The sequence below is a fragment of the Engystomops pustulosus genome, chromosome 8 (assembly GCF_040894005.1).
Source record: "Engystomops pustulosus chromosome 8, aEngPut4.maternal, whole genome shotgun sequence".
Taxonomy (NCBI): Eukaryota; Metazoa; Chordata; class Amphibia; order Anura; family Leptodactylidae; genus Engystomops; species Engystomops pustulosus.
Window position 1 is genome coordinate 100,892,435 of NC_092418.1, and position 7,097 is coordinate 100,899,531.

The following is a 7,097-nucleotide window of genomic DNA, read 5'->3' on the forward strand; positions in this document are numbered from 1 at the left end:
AAAGCGTCTATTGAACACTTAAAATCTAGTTTCCTGGCAGCAGAGATGGATGGGGATACCTTATATTTATAAGAGGAGGGCGGGGGAGGGGGGAGGGTTGTTAGCAGGGGGCTCACTGCCAAAGATTCCTCATATAAGGAGGAGAAATTGGGGAAAATGTAAATGATCTATGATGAAAAACACCAGCACTTGTCAGGACTCCTGTAGTACAACAACTACAAGTCCCAGCATGTCCTGCTGAGCCCTTTTAATTGATTATGGATTAACCCTCATTAAGCACCTGTACGACCAGTCTCCATGTAGTACTTTCTGTGCAGGCCGGTGAAGGGGATAGGCAGAGACAGGATCAGAGCAGTGGAGACCATAATGCATGGGCTAAGGCCGTGTTCACACATGGGGGCTCATTTACTAAGGGTTGGGCTGCTCACTTTCGTCGGACTGTGCGCCTTTTTGGGGTATTACATGTCTTGCAAAGGTATTTGAGAAGCCTCTGTGGTGGGATAGTGGAGCGCATGGATAATCATGTACATGGAGCGCATGGATGTACACGGAGTGCATGGAGCACATGGATGTACATGGAACACATGGAGCACATGAATGTACATGGAGCGCATGGATGTACATGGAACACATGGAGCACATGAATGTACATGGAGCGCATGGATGTACATGGAGCGCATGGATGTATATGGATGTACATGGAGCACATGGATGTACATGGAGAACATGGATGTACATGGATGAACATGGAGAACATGAATGTACAGGAAGCGCAGGGAGCACATGGATGTACATGGAGCACATGGATGTACATGGAGTGCATGGAGCACATGGATGTACATGGAGTGCATGGAGCACATGGATGTACATGGAGCGCATGGATGTACATGGAGTGCATGGAGCACATGGATGTACATGGAGTGCATGGAGCACATGGATGTACATGGAGTGCATGGAGCACATGGATGTACATGGAGCGCATGGATGTACATGGAGCACATGGATGTATATGGATGTACATGGAGCACATGGATGTACATGGAGAACATGGATGTACATGGATGAACATGGAGAACATGAATGTACAGGAAGCGCAGGGAGCACATGGATGTACATGGAGCACATGGATGTACATGGAGTGCATGGAGCACATGGATGTACATGGAGTGCATGGAGCACATGGATGTACATGGAGCGCATGGATGTACATGGAGTGCATGGAGCACATGGATGTACATGGAGTGCATGGAGCACATGGATGTACATGGAGTGCATGGAGCACATGGATGTACATGGAGCGCATGGATGTACATGGAGTGCATGGAGCACATGGATGTACATGGAACACATGGATGTACATGGAACACATAGAGCATATTCTCCTGAATATAATATATTCTGCATTTGCAATTATTTCAGGGCTTCTATGACACTACCCCCTCATATCGAAGCCATCTGCTGCGCTGCCAGGACATGATTGTCCCCTCCAATATGACCCTGGGATCGATACCAGATGCAGATTTTCGGTGCGTTTTGCTACATTTCTGCGGCAGAGTGGACACTTCGGATGCACTGGATGGAGGGATGGATTGACGTCTTGTCACAGCATCCGGGGTCCCATCTTGTAAGTTATTACAAGAAAAATGTTCATTTTGTGCGGCCGCAGGGGGTGAAGGGTCCACGACTGAAGGACGTGACAAGAAATCTTCCCTCCAAGTCTCCGAGTGTCTGGAACTTTAGTAATTATCTTGTGAGAGACAATCACACGAGGAGACTGTGCCGGGGAGTCCTCAGGTGATTGTCAGACCCCGACTCCACACAATATTTAATATCACAGCAAAATGAGAGGGAAGACAGTGACCCCAGACAGCAGCTGGGAGCAACGCTCTGCAGAGCCAATATACACAGTAATACTCACCGAAAGCTCCAGGATCTGAATAAATGACACATAGCACCAGGATATATGCATAGAAATAGTGATATTACTTTGGGGGGGGGGGGTCTACCCCATGTGCGCTCCCAGTACAGTAGATTATGAGGACTAGGACCCCTGGTTTATTTGGGTGACATAAAGCCACCACCTTGTGCTGCGGTTGCACATGAGTGAGTGTTGTGTGCACACAGGGTCCCCGGCGCCTTCCGCCTCTCATCATCTCCTCTGTAGAGTTCACCGGTAGCTAATGAGCGCGGCGCCATCTCTGGCAGCTAATGAACTGCGCCGCCATTTGTTATTGCTGTTAATTTGGGAGCCGGAGCGACCTCAGCAATCATGCGCTTCATGATTATTTAGGAGACACTTGTTGGACGCGGAGGGACATCATTATCTCCGAATGATCTGCAAATCCTGGAAGCTGCGGCCAACACACACATATATACTGTATATATACTGCCCCTCCCATATCAGAGTCATCCCCCATGCAGGGCGCAGTATACGATTTCTAGACTTACTTCCCCTGTTTCCCAGAGATCTGTCATTTTGGAGAAATGGGTTTTATCTCTTTGCTAATAATCTTCCCAGTGACAGGGATGGAGGGTTTGGAAATGTAATTCACCAGGTGAGGACCGGAGAATTTTTTGCCTAATTATATTATGTTTACATTGTGTTACCCCTGTGCTTTGTAAACACAATGTTAACACATTCGTAACATGGTGTTGACGCAAGACATTTACATTCCGATAACACTTTACTTATGTAAACACAATGTTAACACAATCCAATGAGGTAAATTTCTTCTCCACACTTGTTGGGTTGCATTTCAAGATGCAAGATAAATGTCAGGTGTGAAGAAAGCCGCAGAGGGAAGACTTAATATCTGATTAATATGAGGGTCATGTATGAGGTCTAGATTAACTTTGGGGATTTATATGGGGGTCTAACACATTGGGAATCTGGTTTGGGGTCTGTATTCATTTAGGGTCTGGTTTGAGGTGGGAGTTATGTATAGATTGGGCTTAGGGGCCGCAGGAAGTATCCCAAATTACCTATATTATCATCCATCACTGGATTTATTTGCTGTTTGGATTGATTCTTGTATTAAAATCACAAATTCTTACTTACCTCCCGATGCTCCCAGTGGCTCCTCTTTCCTCTCGTATTCATGGAGCCCTCGCTGCCTCTCTATCACATGAAGAGGAGGATTTTCGGACTATAAGATGCAATGTGCTAAAAAACTTTCCATTATTTGTTGTTTCTTCCTTGTGTCAGCGTTTTGCACTTTGGTGTAGGGAGGGACTGCCTTCTAGTTGTCCAATACCAGCTAGGGAGCATGTGGCAAGCAGGTAGGACCCTCTGTGTCTTCTGTGTTACTGTATCTGCTCCCTGCATTATATTCAGGCTTTGGTTTGATCTGGGGTCAGATTAATATTGGGTCCTATTCTTGGGATAATATTCTATGGCTTTTCAATTTATTAGTCTGGCCAAAGGTCTGAATAATTTGAGGGTCTTGTCCATATCTATCCTGACGTCTGAGATCTGGTCTGGGGTCTTCATTTAGTATGTATCCTGATATCTGGGGTCTGGTCTGGAGTCTTCATTTAGTATCTATGCTGACATCTGGGGTCTGAGCTGGGGTCTTCATTTAGTATCTATCCTGACATCTGGGGTCTGGGCTGGGGTCTTCATTTAGTATCTATCCTGACATCTGGGGTCTGGGCTGGGGTCTTCATTTAGTATATATCCTGATATCTGGGGTCTGGTCTGGGGTCTTCATTTAGTATGTATCCTGATATCTGGGGTCTGGTCTGGGGTCCTCATTTAGTATGTATCCTGATATCTGGGGTTTGGGCTGGGGTCCTCATTTAGTATGTATCCTGATATCTGGGGTTTGGGCTGGGGTCCTCATTTAGTATGTATCCTGAGGGCATCTGAGAGCTGATTAGTGTAGAGGTTGGGTGTAAGGTCTTATTCCTTTCAGGGTTTAGATTGAGATCTGATTAGATCATGGATTAGATTAATATTGGGTCTATTCCCGAGTCTAAGAAGACGACCTGGGATTTTAGTTTAGTGTTCTGGTCTGAGGCCTTAGTGAATCATATTCTGATGTCTGATTAATTTAGAGTCTGGTCTGAGTTCTGGTTAATTCTGAGCTCTGGTCTAGGGTGATAGATAATTTGTCGGATCACCCTGGACCTGTGTGTTGTGTTCCTTGTGTCTCTCCTGTCACCGCACTGTCACCTTCCAGAAATATGGAAATAAACTGATATTATCCGTAGACGCCCGGACCCCCATAGCGACCATAGTGCGGGACCCCTGGGCCGCCGCCACTGGGCTGATAAATGACAGACTTGTTTTGTTTCTTGTTGCAGGAGCGGAGAAATGTTCTGATGTTTTGAATGATTGCAGCTCGCGTCTCGCAGACATGAATACGATTATTGGCTTTTCAAGGGCCGTAATGACAGTAATCCGGCTCACACAAAACACCGGATAATTCCAGGAATTAAGAATGTTGGGATATAAAGGGCTGTGATCAGAGCAGAATCTGTGCGATTTCTTCCCAATGTGAAATTTGGCTGCACACCCCATCCGCCGCCGCTGAATAGGGCCAAAATCACAACGAACTAAGAAAATAACATCTATTAGCTTCCTGCGTGCCGGAACATGGATTCTAGTAGCGGAATGTGTCTGAACATCAAACTGATACAATGTAGACGTCTTGTTTACTAAATACAAGCCTTCTGCAGCTCAGTGACAACCTGCGGCTCTGCGGTGTCCTGGGAGTCCCTTCTGCCACCTGTATCTGGGATACTCGTCTATGTTATTGCAGATCTTGTCACATTTACAATGTGGCCACATGCAATTCTGGGTAACACACAGGACCCACCATTAGGCTATCCCTAAGGGCAATTAATAGCGCCCTGGTATTTACTCTGTAACCTCTATACAAGCACCTAGACTTTGTTAAAGGGGAGACCACTAGGTAGCTACCTCTACAAATATTATCCATTCAATGCAGGACAACAGACCCCAGTGCAGATCTTCTGAGAGACAGGGAAAGGATGAGGGCAGGAAACAAGCTGAGGTCAAGGCAGGTGGAGTCCAATCACAAGAGATCAGGGGCCCATGGGAGATGGATGGTAGTGATGGGAATTAGGGCTCTTTTTAGTGAGCTGGCTCATTAGGGCTCTTCTGGCTCCCAAACAGCTCCCTATCAAATATGTAATAGGGAGCAGCAGGCCAGTCACTCACTCCACACCCCTCCACTTTTAACCCTTTTGTATTGGGTTAAAGGGGGCGTGGTGAGTCAGTTAGGGGAGGGGTTAAGTGAGCCTCACGAACAAGAGCCGGCTCTTAGAGCTATCGACACATGACCAGTGGATTGTAGTCTAGTAGGCTGCAGGACAATCGCTATCATTGCACATCCAGTAATGGGGTTAAAGCCTTGGCTAGGACATGAATATTCCCTCTTTCAGGGCTTCGATAGTCCGTAGATATAACATCACATAAAATATCCTCCATTACTACTTCATGACCTTTATATTCTGTGTTGTTGCTGTATACTACAATTGAGTAAAGATTGTGCTTTGATATTGGGCATTTGATGTTTCGCTTTCTCTCTTCAAAAATTTGGTCAACATGTCCCCTAATGTTATAGCAGATGCTGGGATGTTATGGGGGACGTGTCCTGGTGTCCCTGTATTTGTTGGATGAGGATGATGCATTGTTATTGGTGGTGACATCTACTCTTCCGCTCATCTCAGGCCCCGCCTTCTTGTCTCTTTATGACGCGACTCTAAGATTTCCTCGGTCGCCCAATGATTTCTCCTTCTGTCTGGGTGGTTTCTGTTCTCTCTGCGTCTCCTGACGTTTCCTTCGCTGATTAATCACCGATGTTTGCGGCGTCCGGAGACAAATCACAGCTTTATTGTATTGGTTGTGGAGGAGCCGTAAACGGGATTAACCCCTGACCTGCCCTCCAGAGTGGGGTAATAAATATCCACATGGAGGCTTGTAATGTGCAGAAGGAGCTCAAATCGACAGGATTCAAACCATTAAAAAGGAGCCCATTCAGCGCCTGCAGAGGAGACCGGACGGGTACAAGGCCATGTCCCTGATACATTCTCCCCTTTCCCCACCATAGAAAAGGTATACAACAAAATTAAGTCCTATCCATACAGTAAGGTACACATCAGGCTCAGTAAATAAGCAATGACAAATCCACACGATAGCCCTCTAGTCAATACAAGGTACTCTAGTAAATGATCGCAATGATCACATAATGGAGGGTGAGTAGTAATATGTAAAGGAAAAATCAATTGCTTGGTGGAACCTGGATGGAACAAGATTGCATGGTACGCGGGAAGACGGACCCCTCGTGTTTCGTCACTTCCTCAGGGGTAGATATCATTTATGTGGTAAATGTGGCTCTGTAGTGTGTACTGTGTTCTAGAGCTGGGCTGGTTCTCAGACTGACCCACTCTCTGATGGCACACCCATGTGGGGTTGAAAGCCCAGTGGAGTCTATTCACAAATATTTCCACGTGTTACTCACAGAGTTGAGGTTTCTGTGCTACCTGGATGGTTATTGTTATACTACTGAGCGCCATTGGCGTTACATGTTACTGCCCATAGTTCTAATGGCCGCTATATCCTGTTTATTATACTGCGCACAAGCAGTGTATAGTTTCATTAGCCCCATATTGCATAGAGAAGGGGCTGGGGACTGTAGGGGATTTCCGGTGATGGTGCAGAAGGCGGCTAAAAAGGCGATTGGCCCCTTCTTTAGGCGGTCCCAAAAAGGGGCTGGATTGGGCGGGCTTGGATTGGGCCCGCCCTGTGGTTTAAAAGCATTGGGGGCACGTGGAGGGGCCTCTCTCCTTCTGCCCTCAGGACCGAGCGGTGTGAAGTCTCCCACCCACCCTGCCCTCAGGTTAATTTTCGTTTACAGGTGGTTTTCCGGTTTCTGGCTGTTCTTTCCGTCTTCCTTTCAGATGTCACAGCATTGGTGGATTTTCACATGCCCGAAAGGCGAGATGAAGGGGCCCACATGACGCCTGACGCCATTCGGGTGAAAGGTTTTTGCTCAAGAAGAAGCGAAGGTTATTTAATTAATTAATTGTTTCTCTAAAAATAAATGCTGTGCCCCCCCCCCCCCCCACAT

The 7,097-nt window shown here is 46.6% G+C and overlaps 1 long non-coding RNA gene across 1 annotated transcript; it reads left to right on the forward strand.

Moving 5' to 3' along the window:
- Window positions 1-325: 325 nt before the first annotated feature.
- LOC140074853 (uncharacterized) lies at window positions 326-5,425 on the forward strand. The gene is made up of 3 exons (XR_011849296.1): window positions 326-475; window positions 1,420-1,624; window positions 4,306-5,425. It is a non-coding gene; the product is annotated as an uncharacterized lncRNA (long non-coding RNA).
- The last annotated feature ends 1,672 nt before the right edge of the window (window positions 5,426-7,097 follow it).